We start from the raw sequence: 17563 nt of genomic DNA, 5'->3' as shown, positions 1-17563 counted from the left end.
CTTTAACGTGCACTGACATCGCACAGCCTACGAGCGCTCTTCGAGTTTCGGCTCCATCGAAACGCTCCCTCAGCCGACTGGTTTGATCCCGGGTATACTATGGCGGAGCAGATGAGTGCCCTTATCACTGACGGGCCGAAGCATCGTGGACTTGATGGACTGCAGAATTGTTCGTCATTATCTACTACTATTCACATTGTAAAATATTGTTTCTGCCTCTGACATCCTCAGATTAACTTTCAGTTGTTTAGACATGTGGATTGCTGCTTAACACCCTTTGAATTGTGGAGCAGTATGCTTATAGCGGAAATTCTGAAGCGCTGCGTGAGGGAAATAATCTTGAGCTTAGCATGTGAAGGTTGCATTCATTCATTGAAACCTGCATTCTTGCAAATCGTTGAACGTGAACGTCTACAATGCATGTAGCTAAGCTAGGTGGTTCACCAAAAATGAAAATAAAGTTTCTTTTATGGAAAATTTTGCTGCCGAGCACAAGACGCGAGATTCGTGGCAATTTCTCTGGTTGAGTGACTTTATGCAGCTGTTTGGAGTGCTACTCCGCTGGGGCTGGCAATTAGGCGGTTCTAGAAAATACAGTGAAGGCAATGCACCTGTTTCGATTGGAAATTAGTCTGATCTAGCCACGATAGGAATCGATAAGACAAAAATGCGTTTTGTTTGCCGGACTTTTAGCCGAGCAAAAGCACTGAAGAAAGGGAAGACAAAGGAAATAAAGATGCAGACGGCGCACGAAATGAAATTTTCCTCAGCATTCCGAGTGATAACTTCTCACGGACGTCCGGCGTGAGTGGCGCGGGCAGCTTTCGAGGAGCTGCCGAAAGTGTCCCATCATTATCCGCGCGTTTAATTATGGGCAACTGTTCAAATTATTACACATGTGAATCAAATTATTTTTTCACCGGGTTGTGGTTCTACGCAACTTAAGTATTAAACCATGCCGAATCGTAAAACAATTCCGACTACCACGAGGGTACGAACACCATTCCGTCCATTATATTGCTGTGGGTTTTGGCGCTGGCAGTCATCATTAGTTTGCTGTTCAAAAACTCACTGCAAGGCCTTACGTGTATTAAGGAGCGCGAAAGTGGGGGTGAGCGCTGAAAATACACTACAGGTAATAATATATTTCAAGATCGGTTTCGTATTCCACAGATGTAGGGCTAAGCTGAATAAAACAATTTCTCGATACAAGAGAAGCACAGCTTGCATCAGCAAACATACCATGATCGTGCAAGGTAATCAGTAGGGTAATCGTTGAAAAATTTGAGGAATCTTATACTTTCGGCGACCAAAGAAGGCAGCTGGCCGTCCTAACTGCGAAGCTTGCGAAATTCAGGAAATCTCCAAAAGTTCGAACGCTGTCGGCAACAAAATGGCGTCGGCAACACTTCCACGCTCTTCTCAAGAAATCCCTGTCCAGTGAACAAGTGGCTATCTGCATATGCAAACTGCGGAGTGCCGAAATAATTTTGGAATATATTACCGATTGCTTTGACCAAACCATGAATTAAAACTTAAGGGACATTAGCGTAAGCCTGGGATAACTATAGGGAATTCATTTTTCCTCCAAGTGAACAAAAAATCGCAAACGCAGTTTTGCCTTGAATATGCATGTTACGGTTTATGGTTTATGGTTAATGAAAGTTTAACGTCCAAAAGTGACTCAGGCTATGAGGGACGCCGTATTGAAGGGCTCCGGAAGCATTGACCTCCTGTTGTTCTTAAAATGCACTGACATCGCACAGTAGACGGGCTGTTATAATTTCGCCTCCATTTAAATGCGATCGCCATGGCCGGTATCGAATACGCGTCTTTCGGATCAGCAGCCGAGCGCCATAACCACTGAGCCTCCGCGGCTGCAAGGTGGAAGCTGGTCCTTCAAAATATTTAAAAGTATGAAGTTTATTCAATAGCCTCGGAAGGGCTGAGAATTTTACTTTTGGAAATGAAACATGAATCATCTACATAGGGCAGATAGTCCCTGATAATGACTCCGGGATCGAAATAACAGGAGAATAAACGCCACCTAGCAGGCACACTACTCTCATAAGTAGAACATTTCGAATAACCTTCAAGACGAAAATGTTAAACACTTTTATCTTGCCCGCACTTACCCGTGAAGCGGAAACCTTCCCTATACTTACGTAAAGCCTCGAAGTTAGGTTGCGGACAGCACAGTAGACAATAGAAATAACACGATAGATGCAACGGTAAGACACAAGAAGAGAGGAGAATTGGCCAGAGAACAAACTCGGCTAAATGTCAGCAGATTTGAAATCAAGGCCAAACATTATTGCAAGCAGCGGTGATGTGAAGGCAGACAACCGAAGACCATAAGTGGCAGCAATTAATTGTAGGAGGAAGCAAGCGAACAGGTGGAAGAAAATGAGATGGGCAGATGAGATTAAGTAGTTTCCGAGGATAAAGCGGCCGAACCTGTCGAAGGACCCGATTAGTTGGAGGGGTATGGGAGAAGCTGTTGTCCTGAAATGGGATTAATCAGGCTGAATTACATGAGGCTGATGATTAGAGAGATAGTATAGAGTATGCGGCCTCATATAGGACTACAAGCAAAGATTGTGCCGTTCAGGAAAATTGCAGAGGTTAGAAGGCATTTTGGAATACGTTCGCTGTCACAACATGCAACAATGGTGACGTTTTATTATAGACTACAGCTTCAAAATAACGTCCGCAGCACTTCTACGTTTTCTCAACAAAGCCCTCTGCACCGACTGACGAGTGGCCATCTCCTTAAGAGAACTGCGAAGTGACGAAATAGTTTTGGAATGTCTTCCCGATTAGTTTGACGCAACCATTGATTAAACCAAAGGGACATTAGCGTAAGCCGGCGATAACTGTATGGAACAACATTCACGGTAGCCATTCATCGAGAAAATTACTAATCATAAATCCCCATGTCTCTGCGACGCCGAACACAGTGATCCCAGCAGAGACGGAAACACGAGACAAACTTGGGTAATGTTGAAGATCTAGTGTTAATATATGCGGTATCTAATATATATATATATATATATATATATATATATATATATATATATATATATATATATATATATGAAGGAAGCCAACAGTATCCGAAGCCAAGGTGCATAGGGGAATGTTTCTTTCTTTTATTATAGTGCCAATCAGTGGAAGCCCAATACTTCTATTAATCTGTTGCTTTAGGAAATCAACTTACAACACAGCAAAAAAAGAACCATGCCGCCGGTAGGATCCGGACCCACGACCTACGAATATCGCGTCCGGTGCTCTTACCAACTGAGCTACGGCGACGGCGGTCCAATATGCTGCTGTCGTGGGTATTTACGTTTACTGCGTTTAAGCGAACCTTGAGAGTGTTCACCAGTGCTACCCACGTCGATAGCTGCGTACGTAGCACGTCCTGCATTACCACGAGTCTAACGTGGAACATCATCCAACGGCGAGGGCGGAAACTGTGCGAGAGCCCTCTTATGCTACCTATGGCATCAAGACTGCCAGAACCGATACCCTACATATGAAAGAAGCCAACAGTCACTGAAACCAAGGTGCATAGGTGAATGTTTCCTTTTTTTATTTAGTGCTGTGTTGTGGGAGAATAAGACTTCGATTAATCTGTTGCTTAAAGAAAACTACTTCTTACAGCAGCGGACGCGATATCTGGAGGTCGTGGGTTCGGATCCCACTGGCGACATGGTTTGGTTGATTGCGCACAGAAAACAAATAGGTGAAATACATAAGACTTCTCAATTGTAATAAAACTTTTCAGGCACAAAAGGGGGCTGTATTTATTAGGTAACACAAGATTGTGTCAGGACGTCGGTGCACAAAAGTTTAAGGATTTAACTTGTCATTTTGCGTTAAGTAGCGCTTGGTTATTGCATTAAAACGTTTGAGATAAACACTACAATCAAGAAAATCTTAGAAATTATTTGGGACGGTTGGCGCTTGATAGATTATATGCTGTTTCCCGTAGTTGGTACGCGTCCTAGGGACTGGTTTCCTATAGGCTCGGAGGCTATGCTTTGATGAGGAATTATCTGGAATGGTATTATACAGCCGGTTTTTGTAGATGAGTTGGAACAAACGATAAAAATACACCTGATCCACTTTAAAGCAAACTGTGTTTGAGAAAGAGTGGTGCTGTAGCCAAACAATGAGGATTACTGTTATACCCTTCGATATCTCGTAATGCCTTTCTTTGTACAAGATTCAGTTTATTGCAATAGCTTTTAGTCGTAGACGCCCAGACAAGACAACAATAAGACAATTTGGAATAAAAATGTGCATAGTACATAGATAACTTCAACCATTTAGCTAGAAGATGGAAGATTCTATAAATGCAACCAACTGTTTTTCTTAGATGAAATATAAGATTAGTAATGTGAATATTCCAAGAAAGAGCTCGAAAAACTAGACACCTGAGACTGATGACTCTATCAATTATTGTGTTCCCGTATTGAATATTGTTTGCATAGAGTTCAACAACGTTGATTATCCAAAATATAATGTAAGTAGTTTTCTTCAGGTTTTGGGGCAGACTATTTGCCTGCAGCCACATATGTAATCTAGTTAGGTAAATGTTGGCCATAATTTCCAGGGTAGGAAGTGAAGGGGCAGTTAAAAAAAGGTTCGTGTCGTCTGCGCAAATTACAATATCACGTGAATTTAATATTTAAGATATATCAATAATGTAAACTAGGAATAATAAAGGCCCTATGATGGAACCTCGTGGAACACCTTGGGTTATGGCTAGCTTGACCGAACAATTCTCATTTATTCGAACATAATGCAGGCGGTTTCCTAAATAGCTTGTGAGGAGATCTAGGGTTATTCCGCGCACACCATAGGCGTGTAACTAATTGAGGAAAATGGTATACTGCACGCAGTCAAACGCCTTGTGAAAATCGATTTGAAGTATTATTCTCCCACTAATCACCACCAAATAATAAGTAAAACGAAACATTCCCTTATGCACATTGGTTTCGGTGACTGTTGGCTTGCTTCATATATATATATATATATATATATATATATATATATATATATATATATATATATATATATATATATGCGTGTGTGTGTGTGCGTGTCTGTGTGTGTGTGTGTGTGTGTGTGTGTGTGTGTGTGTGTGTGTGTGTGTGTGTGTGTGTGTGTGTGTGTGTGTGTGTGTGTGTGTGTGTGTGTGTGTGTGTGTGTGTGTGTGTGTGCGTGTGTGTGTGTGTGTGTGTGTGTGTGGGAGGGGGGAACCCAAAAGCTTACTTCGTGGGACTCGAAATTCGGAAGTCGTGGGTTCGGATCCCACCGGCGGCACGGTTGCATTATCTCTCTTTGATAATAAATTTCTTTTAAGCGACAGATTCATGGACGAATTATCCTCCCACATTAAGCACTACACATTACAAAAAATGAAAACATTTGGCTATGCACCTTAGTTTCGGTGAGTCTTGGCTTCCTCCATTTGTTTGTCATACGAGCCGCTCATATCCCTTCTCTTGTTTATATATATATATATATATATATATATATATATATATAAACAAGAGAAGGGATATGAGCGGATATGTGTGTTATATAATATAAAGTTCTAAGCATATAGTTTATACACTATATATGTCCAAATATCTCCATTCTCACATTTAAGATTGTGAGGTCTTACACATCACGTTTCTCGATATCTTGGGGTCTGCTGCCACCTCCCTAGAGAAACTCGCCACCCCACGGTAAATCGATACTGAAACCCAATTGCTGATTGATTGGTGACGTCATATCGGCTGTCACCTTAACCCCACAGTAAGGGAAGGTATAAAGTAAGGATTGAAAGAAAGGGAAAAGAGGTGCTCTAGTGGAGGCTCCAGAATAATTTCGACCACCTAGGGATCTTTTAGCGTGCACTGACATCACACAGCACCCGGACGCCTGTGCGTCTGCCTCCAGCGAGGCGCTACCGCCACGGCAGGTTCGAAACGGGGATCTCCAGATCAGTAGCCAAGCGCTCTGACCACTAAGCCACCGCGGCGGGTAAACGCTAACGCCTCTCCACACAGTCGCCCCAATATGTACAGGGCAAAGATATTGATAATAAATGGTCGTTGGGGAGAACATATGGCTCAGTATCTTTCTCACATCTCGGCGGACACCTCAACCACGCCGCAAAAAGAAGGTATAAAGGAGGTACTGAGAGAAGAAAGACGTGATGTAGTGGAGGGCCCGGAATAATTTCTAGAACCTGGGGATTTTTAACGTGCATGAACTTACTCAAGAGCCCTCCACTACGGCACCTTTTTCTTCTTTTCTTGTCTTACATTAGGGTTCTGTTTTTGGGTTGTCGTAAGCAAAAAACGCCAGTCTAAAAATAACACGGAAACAGAGCGTCTCCTTTGAAATCAAGCATACAGCATAGAGCTCAAATGCATTCTAATGTCTCCGGTTTCACTCATTGCAGAGCCACGTGTTTGAATTTTCCGTCGGAACCGTCGGAGCCGCGCGTGACGTCTTGTGGATGAGAACTTGTGCGCATGTGTCGATACCATGGTAAGCAGAGATATCCCACAGGTGCACCGCGCTTCGTCGCTGCCTCGCCTCACACCGCTTTACTTCGCGAACTGCGCATCGCATGAGCAGCAATGTGTATTACAGGTAGGGTAGTAATGAGTGGCTGTATCACAATGTTTGATATGGATGAAGAGAAAAAAAATCCACTGGCTGCTATGCTGCGGTATAGAGAAGAGAAGATTAACTCTTGCAATCCTGAGGATGTCGCGTGGCACTTGGCTAATCAGCAAGGAAAGAATGAGCGTCAGAAAGCGAAGAGAGCAGCGGAGACACTCGAGCAGAGAGAGGAACGCCTTTCCAAACGAAGATGCCAGACTGCCGATGGTAATAGACGGCGCAGAGCCACCGAAATCCTAAAGGTGACGGCAGGAACGGACTATGGTCTACTGTGATCGAATGTGTGCGTAGATGGTGTCTTCTGGAGCGGACCATTTTAGCAGTGAGTGAATGTTTGGATGGAGTGTGGCACTGCAATGGACTATGTTCTACTGTTAGTGAATATGTGCATAGATGGTGACATCTGGAGTGGAATGTGATGTGGACTGTGTGGAGCGATTGAGTGCATACATGATGACAGCGGGAGTGGAATATGTGCTATTATTAAAATCTCTGCGCATAGCGAGGTAGATACGACATGTTTCAGGACATTATTAACATAGAAGTGACGCTACAGTGGAGCAGATGAAGGCAGAATAAGCAGGGCTAATCCCACATGTTGCATTCAAAACCTCACCTCAACTCAACACAACTCAGAGCCGCCAAGACTGAGCCCAATGTCCCTCATTGCTAAACAGACAGAGAACACAACAAGCTCAGCCAGGGAAACGTAACTCTCGCTAGATATATCCTGGCATAGCCGAGCTAAGCCATTGCCAATTTTTAAAGCGAACTTTACTGGCCGCAGGTTGAGTAGTTTTGCGTGATTCCTGGAGAACCGTGCTGCGCATGCGCGAGGAGCAGTGAGGACACACGGCTGCAATCTCTTCCTCGGGCCCTGCTCACAACTTCTGATGCGCCACTAGTAGCGCCGAGCCACAGGTGTTCCGCTGCTGCGCAGCGCTTCTCCTTTCATCGAAATGCATCTTTCAATTTTCAGTTTTCTCGCGGCGGCTGCGTTTTTATGGAGGAAAAACGCTAAGGCGCCCATGTGCTGTGCGATGTCAGTGCACGTTAAAGATCCCCAGGTGGTCGAAATTATTCCGGAGCCCTCCACTACGGCACCTATTCTTCCTTTCGTCTTTCACTCCCTCCTTTATCCCTTCCCTTACGGCGCGGTTCAGGTGTCCAACGATATATGAGACAGATACTGCGCCATTTCCTTTCCCCAACAACCAATTATTATTATTATTCCCTCCTTTCGTTTATCTCTTCATTTACGGCGCAATACGGGTGTCCAGCGAGATAAGTGAGACGGTTACTGGGCTTTGCGCGCTCGCCGCGCCATTAGGCATGAAGTCACACCGTGCGGCTCGCCGCCGCTGCCGTTTGGTATGACGTCACACCGCGTTCCTCGTCGTTGCGCTCGCCTATGCTCTTTTCGCCAGCTGCGTCGCATGCCTGATAACATGTCGAAGGATTAACAAGCAGAGCTCGCGCGCGCCCTAGGCAGTTATTTCCTCTTTAAAGAGACAACATAGCTAGACAACCAGACAAACCTGGACATGCAAATAAAATTAAGCAAGGCTAACAATGCTATGCCTTAGCTTTCGCTACGTATATCCTGGGATAGCCGAGCTAAGCCACAAAGCCGCAGCGTTCTTTTGGTGACCAACCCCTCGCGATCAACCATTAATTTAACCGCCACCTGACAGAATAGGCGCGTAGGTTATCTAGTGCGCAGAACGCACTCGACGTTTCAAGCCAAGCCGCGTCTGCTTACCCAATACACTGCAGCTTTCCCTCTCCAACTAGATTCAAGAGCATTTGAACCGCACCTAAATTTTTGACCGTATAGTGTACGGAAGCTCTTTCTCCGTCACTTGTACACATTTCCCTTCGGCGTGGTTCAGCTGTCCATCGAGAAGCATGGTAGATACTGGCGCTTCGTATCCTCAAAGACATTTCTTCAGGTTAAACAGCCTGCAGACTAGCTTACAAGTCTTGAAGCTGGCCAAACTCTAGGATGTAACCAGAGTGCAGCTGAACTCTGGGCTCTCATGGTAATAGCTGGCTTAATTTCTGTTGATTTACTTATCTCTCCACGCGTTAAAACTGTAATAGAACTGACTACACCCACAGCAGGGGAAAGGCCTCTCCCATGTTTCGCCAATTAACACTGTCCTTTGCGAGCGGCGGCCACCGTGTCCCAGCAAACTTCATAAATCATCCGCCAACCTAACTTCCTGCCGTCCCCCCCTAACCTTACCTTCTCTTGGAGTCCACTCCGTTAACCTATGGACCAGCGCTTATCTTGGTTTCGCATTATATGCCCTGCCGAAGTCCATTTCTCCCTCTTGATTTCGACTAGAATGTTTATACCCGGCTTTGTTTTTTCACCCACTCCGCCAGCTTCCGGTTTCTTAACGATCTTAATCTTAAGCTATCATTTTTTAATCAATGAATCGCTGCGCCGCTCTTACATTAAGCTGAACCCTTTTCGTGAGCATCCACGTGTCTGCCTTGTAGGGGACAAGCGGTAAGATTCAGCTGGTGTATACTTTTTTTTTGGGGGGACATTGCTACTCTGCCATTTAAGACCTACCCTATTCCCATTCTTCTTGTTATTTCCCTCACATGTTCAGGATCCGCGGCCACTACATGCACTAAGTAGACGTATTCTCTTATCACTTCCAGCACCTCTTTAGCAATTGTGAAGGGGAATGTTTCTATGTCTTTTTTTTAATCTCTGATAATCAATTGGAGAACATTATTTTGTGGCTTAAAGATTATTGATTGAGAGAGCACAGCACGCGAAATTCACTGTTTGTGGGTTCAGACTCCACTGGCGGAATGTGGCTGTTTTTCATTATGCTTTTTAATCAAGTACCTTTAGGCCACAATATAATTGCACTATTACTATCCACTTGATCAACATCCCAAATTGACCAAAAATGGCTGTGGTCCATCTCGGCTGAACCACAATATACTGAGCGAAAGGAAACCGAACCAGTGACCGATTTCGACGCGACATTGGCAGCATCCGCTGCCCTTTCGGTGCGACAGCATATCTAGGACCATGAGTGGCGTTATGGTGGTTGTAGAAGGGGGCTAGAACTCTAGCTACCACAGTGGCGTCATCGGTAGCTGTCCCCAATGTGCACTGACATCGCACAGCACACGGTCGTCTTAGCGTTTCGCCTCCATCGAAACGCGGAATCCGCGTGCGGATTCGAACCCGGGAACACCAGATCAGTTGCCGAGTGCTCTAATCATTGCGCCACCGGGCCGGGTAAAGAAACGAATTTTCAATTTTCCTGTAACAAATACCGTCCCTAAACTGTGAAAAAGACTCTAGATTGGGAACCTCCGCCCAATTGCTGCAACGTCATGTAATGGAGCAAGTTTTCTTTAAAACGGGCTCCAAATGCACGCCGACGTAGAAGACATCTTCCCCCCGTCCATTATTGGATTTCGAGCAGGTATCCCGACTCAGGGCATTAAGTGACAGATACAGCAATACATTCTAGATCCAAAGCGCATTAGAGCCACGCGTACCACCCTGGGACTCGATGCGAGCAAGGCCTTTGACATATGTCACACACTTCCATCCTCTCTCACCTGTCACTGATGAACGTAGGCAAACAGACATGCGACTACTCCGCCACATTTCTGAACGAGCGCACGGCTATGCGGTATTTGGGCGACAAAAGTAGCAACAAAATTACGCCAGGCACCAGAGGAACCCCGCAAGGCCGCTGTACTTTTACCTTTCTCTCTTTAACATTACTATGTGTGGCCTCCTGCGTCTGTTAGATGCCATCCCACATAAACATTATTCTCTATAAGCCGACGACACCGACATATGGACCAACTCGGCATCCGATGGAGAGATTGCATAGCCATTATAACGAACTATCGCCACGGTGCACTCTTTCGTGCTCGGGATATGGCCCTTTGTGTTCACCGGGTAAATCGGTACTCTTAGTTATCAGGAACAAACAATCCTCGCACACAGCAACCGAAGCTCCGGAACCCATCGAGTTGCACACTGAGAACCATCGAATACACCAGTAGCCATGATCTGAGTTATTGGCATGCTGATTCAGGATAAATTTCGAGATCACTGCGGTAATCCGCATTGGAGTAAGGCTAGAGCATTGACGCCTCGTCGGCAACCATCTTTCTTTTGTGTTCTTCTGCCGACGAGTTCCGTTGTTGTCGGTCGACCTCCACCTTCCAAAGCAAGTTTCAAACGCTTCGCATCAGTATTCCGTTTCTGACGCTCCTTCGCACGCTTTCGCTTCACATTTGGTCTGGACGTTGAAGCTGCACTATGCGATGACACAGACGGCTTAGACATGATGTCACACGCCCACACAAGGCGAAGTTAATCACCACGGCATCAGCGAGCGAACACGACTTGCACGCAGCAACGGCGGGAGAGCGACTGGCATTCAAATGATTCAAGCGGCGCGCCGAAACGCAAGGGGCCGAATAGTCAATTAAAGTTTTTTTTTTTTTGTGCGCCGTCGCTCTGTGTGTCCGACGTGATTGTGACGTAACTTCAGCGATCCGCCAATGGCGAAGGAGCGAAGCGTCGTAGAGTATGGGGCCGTATACTCATTTCAGGTTTGGCGCGGCATCGCTCCCCGTCACAGCGTTACACCATTAATTCCCCGTAATTCACGCTTAACACTTTTCATTAATCATTTATTGATTAGATTTTGATTAAGTGCCGGATTTTCCTTCGTTTCATCTCAGTAATCATTTCGGGTGTTTCAATTTAGCGCCACGCGTTGCTCCGCCCACAATTCCGGGCATGTGGTCGCACACTTCCGGCGTTTCAAATTTAGCGTCACATTTGCTCTGGACTCACTTTTTGGACATTTTTTGGCTCTAATAACTATTCATCCGATTTTTAAAATTTTTGCGTGCACAGACTCCTCACTTATCCTCTTTCGATTACGGCCCCTCGTTTCACGCTACACCTTCTGAGTTGCCTACAAATGCTGCGGAATTGTTTTTGCGTACACGACCTTCCCAAGCAGCAGAATTTTATTGGCCCAAGCAAGGCAAATCATCAGTGGTCAATGCTTCCATGATTGGCAAAATGCTGGACACCAACCAAAGTTTGTGTTTGGATGTGGTGACAAGTCAACCATTGGCCATTCTAAGGAAGGCCAAGGATGGAAAATCATTGGAAATGCCTTGGACCATGATATGGCCCGCACTCTAACACCATGCTAAATCCAAGCAGTTTCTTTGACTGTAGGCCAATCATGCTGGCTAATTAATAGTTGAGTTTTTTCCTAGCACCTTTTTTTCAGTAACTGCTGCTGCTTTTAGCTTCCTGGACCCTTATGAGATTTGTTAACTGTAAAGAAGCAGTTTGCGGCCACCACTTGCCAAATATCTCAAACATATAGAATCCCTCTTAAGAAATGACGGTCTCAAAAAACACCAATATCACCACTTGATAGCATGGTGCGAAATGCACTGTAGCAGCTGACAGCTTTGCTGCAAAAAGACTTTTGCGAATAAAGTTGCAAAGTGTTGTTTGGACTAGGCATCTAAAGAATTGCACATCGTTGTAATTTATCAAACACTACATACATCTCTTTGTCGCTTCGCAATTACATATGAAATGTGGTGAGGCAGCATGAATTCAAGAGCGGTTGGAATACTTTGTTTGCAAATGCATATTTTTTTTTTCGTGCTGGAATATCACGCCGCAGTTGCATTTTGTATTCTTACTGCTGCACTGAATGCCAGCAATCTGCAGCGACAGACAGTGCATGAGACGTCTTGTACCTCGTTGAGGGATGTTTTTCAGATAAACAAAAAAAACATTACTGCAAATGCTGTAATCAAATTTTGTGCTATATAAAAAATATACAATTAACAAACCTTGGGCACAAAAAGGCAAAAGGGACTAAAAGCAGCCATCAAAAGAAAAAAGCCCTTGTGCATTCAACAGCCCTGCATACAGGCAGTCTCAGGCATTGAGGTTCCAAAAGCAAGCAGACTTGCTGCAATTCTGCACGAACGAGTGAGGCATAACCACCTAGTTCTAGATTTGCAATTCATTAGCTTGGATACCTGCAATAGTAATGTTCTCATGCTTTTGTTCTTGCACATATAAATATCTGCACATCCGTCAGGAATATTGTTTTGTACTCTAGACACAACAGATGAGCACTACAAAATACACAGCCACATTCAGGTAAAACATTCCCTTCATGCATTTATTTTTCTATAGATAACAGTCATTTTGCACGCTGGATGCAGCCAGTCTGGCTGCGCGACGCCTTGCAGTCCAGCCCCCTTCCTGATCTGCAGCAAACATAAGCCACCTTTTTGGTGGCATCTGCGACGCAGGCTTCTGTCGTGTCAAAGAGACTGCGTGTAGCGCGTGCAAAACAGTACATGCGCACCAATGCCATAAAATGAAAAAAATACAGATATCAAATAAATAACCGTTTAGAAGAAACAGATACACTGCAACCTGTACAAAATGCTTCAGTAAAGGTAAAAGCTAAGAACACGCACTGTGGCTGCCGGACACAAACTGAACGGTTGTTCATGTGAAGCACTGAAAGAAAAATCAAGTGTGTCAGTGTTAGGCCTTTACGTAAAATTTAGTTGCGATACTGTATAAACTCAAGTAAGGGCGGCACTTTTTTTTAAAATCTGGGTGCGAGTTTTGAAGGTGCGGCCCATACATAAATGACAAAAAAGTATAACCATGTTTTTCTCAATTATTTATATCAAAACGAGGGGCACTCCATTTATGGCTGTGGCCCTTGCACGAGATCATACGGTAAGTAGAATGCCATGGGGCTGGTTTTGTTGGTGCCATATATACACGCCGTGCCTATACCACCACGCTAAGCAATGCAGCCACTATCACAAGTGCAGAGGGTTTTTTGCTGTACATTCTGAAAAATTTCTTCAATGCACGCTCTAAATATCTGAAAAACCATGCACTTGTACATTTTTGGTAAAGCTATGGGGCTATGCATACACGATGCTTGATCCTTTACTAATTAATGGCACTGAACCAGTAAGCAGGTACTTCAACATGGAGATACACTTGATGCAACAACACTGAAACTGACATCTTCGGTAGTTTGCCAGCACGTTGCAGGAATGGAAGTTAAGAGGCCAAAAAGCCCGAAGACATAAGTGCCGCATCCTTGGAGGCGTTTTCCACTTCCTTGTTCGGTTCTTTCACATTACATCGAAGTACAACACATTTTTGCACCTGCCATGAAAATTAGCCATGGAAGAAATATTCATTGCACCCCATTTGCAATTTTTCTGCGAGAAATTTTATCAGGGTATGCATGAAATTCATATTATTTTCAGAACTACCTGTTGGGTCAAAAATTATAAGGCTTCTTCCTAAAAAAACTCTAAATACAGTAATCACCTACAATGCAAACTTTAGCAACAGCTTCAGCAGCATGCAGTGCTGAATGAGACTGTGTAGTTTTGTCTCTACATTGGCAACACATACAGTTCTATCAAGATATATGGCGATCTTGTTCAAAGCGCATTCATCCTCCATACCCCCCCCCCCCCCAACAGTAGCGGGGCTCTGGCCTCACGTGTATGTGCGTTATGTGCAGCGTCCCAAGCACTACACTTTTCCCTCTGCTGCATGCATTGCTGCCTGCAAATGTTATTTCCACTCGCTTCCAGTCTTCCGACTGCGGAGTTTAAATGCAAGGTCCAGAAATTAACAACGGGCAGGCCTAGCTTTCAATTTGTCCACTGGCACACACGCTAATATTATTAGTTCCTTCATTACCTCGTGATCGCGGTGATAACCTGAAAAAATTTTTCACATTACGATTCGGCACACGTAACTTTTTCCTAGGGCTATCTGTTTTTTTTTTCATATACATAATGCATGACAACATTACCCTTAAATTACTGTTCGAACCAGACCTGCAAGCGCTAGACCTATAGTGATCGTGCCGCAACCACTTTTTTTCTTCAAGAGCGCTTGCAACTTCGAACAGCAACAACTTCGAATGGATTAATCCATTCCCGCCATCTGCACAGTGGCGATTGCAAACTCCGCCAGCCCAGAAGAATGAAAAATAGGCTGATTGCAGCTTCCAACTGACTGTCCCCAAGCTTAACACAAGTATAGCATTGGCACACGGCGTGCTTACACTAAGTAAAATTTTAGGCTTACCTTTCTGAGCCACAGACGAGTTAGTGACCCGGCCAACAAATGCGCCGCGAAAAACGTCGTCGGAGGCACGTCGATCGTGAGCAGTTGAAGTATTGCAATCGCACAGAACTGTCCCGAAACGTTGAAGATTAATCGCAGGTACGACCGCAATTCAATGAAGCTACTAAGACTGCAGCACTGCATCCGCTGCCAACATACCGCAGTGACAGAGGCAACATGTGCGGCGCACTCGGCGGATAGATACAAAATCATGCTGACAACAAACTTTTTTAGGCCAACTCTACATACACAAATCACACTTATCCATGGAAAATATGTGCAATTAATATTTACTCGCAATTTTCCCTCAGATACAGGCGATTTCGTGCTAATTAGGTTGAATTTTTGCAGGGAACTATTTCTTTCATCGGTGTTCTTCGCAGGCCTCGCGTAACGCGGCCGGCCGATCAACTCGAAGCAGGCCCCAGAACAACGTGCGCGAAAGGGGCGACGAAATAAAAACGACGCAAGGCAGGCAATCCCTCACCGCATACATTTATCTTTAGCCCGGGTATGTTACGCATTCAGGGAATGGAACATGTGTGATCGTGCATGGCGGCCAAAGAGTTGCCAAGCCTTCTGACCAATGATCGTCCTGTTAAGTTTCATTCAGCGTTGGGTATCCAAGCTAGTTTCTATCAAGGAAGCAGGGTGCTGGCCAAGTATGATGGCCATCGAGAGCATTCCAAGTCGTGTCCAATGATAGGCCATTGGGCCACTGCTGATTGGGTTGTCACCACAGCATAAAGCTTTCGCCTTAAGACTGAAAACACGGAAGCGATCCGCCGGCTACGCGTCACTCCGCAGGGGCATGACGAAGAGCCACTTGAAAGCATCATTAAAATAGCATATATGAAGGCGGCCCTTGGCCTGCCGGCATACGCTGCCGGCAGTTGGGAATTTTAACACGCGCGCAGTGTTAATCGAAGCCCATAAAACGGCACATATGACCCGCTTGTCGCGCACTGTTGCGGGACGCGCAATTGTCGACAAATGCCACATCTACCGCGCAGAAGAGGTGTGTGCAACTTCACATTTATCAGTGAACATTACCAGTAGACTAGTCGTTGAACCAGTAGCCAAGAGCATGCTGCCAGGCATACACGACGCCCGCAGGAGGAACAAGGGCGCAGCTCTTGAGAAACAGTACAAGAACGAACCACGAGCAGTGTACGTGGATGCACCTCAACGCATCAAAGGCGGAACATACGTGGCACATGTTGGCCACTCAAAAGCCAGCCCTCGTTAACGCCACAACCTTTCAGGCTAGCTTTATATGGGAGGCAGATGAGGTATATAGCTATTGCTCTGGTCATTACGCAGACTTTCAACGAAACTATTCTAAGAAGCTATAAGAGCGCCATTGAAAATTTCGCCAAAACACTTTAACTGCGCTGGCTATGCGAATTTCAGCGCAACCTAACTCTCGATCACGACAACAATCTCGTGTGGCTCACTAGGGTAACGCCGAAAACGAGAGGGTTGACCGTCTAGGACGAGGTTTAGCTACAGGGGGACGGGAGACCTCTCGGGAACGGACGACCCCGCCGAGGCGCCTCGCTCGGAGCGGAGATTACAAACCTTTATTGCCAGCTAAGGTGCAGATATCGCGCCCCTCACCCCGATCTGCAGAGGGCGCAAGCACGGCACTCTGACACCTACAGACAAAGGCCAATCTTAGCTCCTACCGATTATACATAGTAACAAACGGTGGAATATGAGCCTGCATGCCCGCCACAGCGGTGACGGGGCGCAATGCACCCAAGACCATATATTATGGGAATGCGCTAGCAAACTCCCTGCGAGTCTCTTGCCAGCTCCCTTGGCGGATGAATGGGCCAAGCTCTTTGCCAGTTCAAGAAAAACAACGCCACTGGCCCTCATCACGCAAGCTCAAGAGGTCGTCCCCGACTGGTAGCCACCCTGGACTCGCCCCAGCCCCACTTAATTCCTACCATTTTGTGGCAATAAAGCTGTAACCCCCCCCCCCCCCAAATACCTGCGCGGTTTCTAGGCGGCGAGCGCTGGCATTTACTCAGCAAAAGCGAATCACCTGATTGGTCACATGACGCAGCTTGCGAGAGCGAGCGGTCGGAACGGCGGAGAGCGCAGCGGTGGAACGAGCGGTAGCGGTGCGACATGTCACGGCCTATGACGTCTCATCCGCACGTGCGGCGAGCCAGAGGTGAATTCCATGCGTCATTTGACCTTCAGGTTTGCATTCGAGAAGTAGAGCTGTTCGCTCCAAAAAGTTATCTCTGGTTCAATCCGGCTGCAGAAGACTCGTGTCAGTTTCATAAACTCAGCTGTCCCAACCACGCCCCACAAGAGGCATCAAAACAGAAGTAGAGGGGCTCAAAAAAGAGCACTGATATTTATGCTCAAGGTGATAGTTTCGACTCTGCAAAGTGCAGTGTGCACATTGAGTACACACCTCCACCATGCTCTGCTGAAACGCAGCGTCCTGGAGATTCCGGACCTTAGTAAGTTCTGCCAAACGACGAGATTCATACAGTGTCTAGCTCAACTCCTCATCGGCTTCATCGTTTTGCAGTCGCTTCTCAAGAAGGCTGGGCGTGGCACGCGAGAAGGGCTGCAGTGGGGGCTATGGTGTCTGCTGCTGTGAGGGCACCGGTGTAACTG

This window comes from Amblyomma americanum, chromosome 11, assembly GCF_052857255.1.
Source record: "Amblyomma americanum isolate KBUSLIRL-KWMA chromosome 11, ASM5285725v1, whole genome shotgun sequence".
NCBI classification, from domain to species: Eukaryota; Metazoa; Arthropoda; class Arachnida; order Ixodida; family Ixodidae; genus Amblyomma; species Amblyomma americanum.
The sequence above is the reverse complement of the archived record's forward strand: the minus strand, read 5'-3'. Positions refer to the sequence as shown.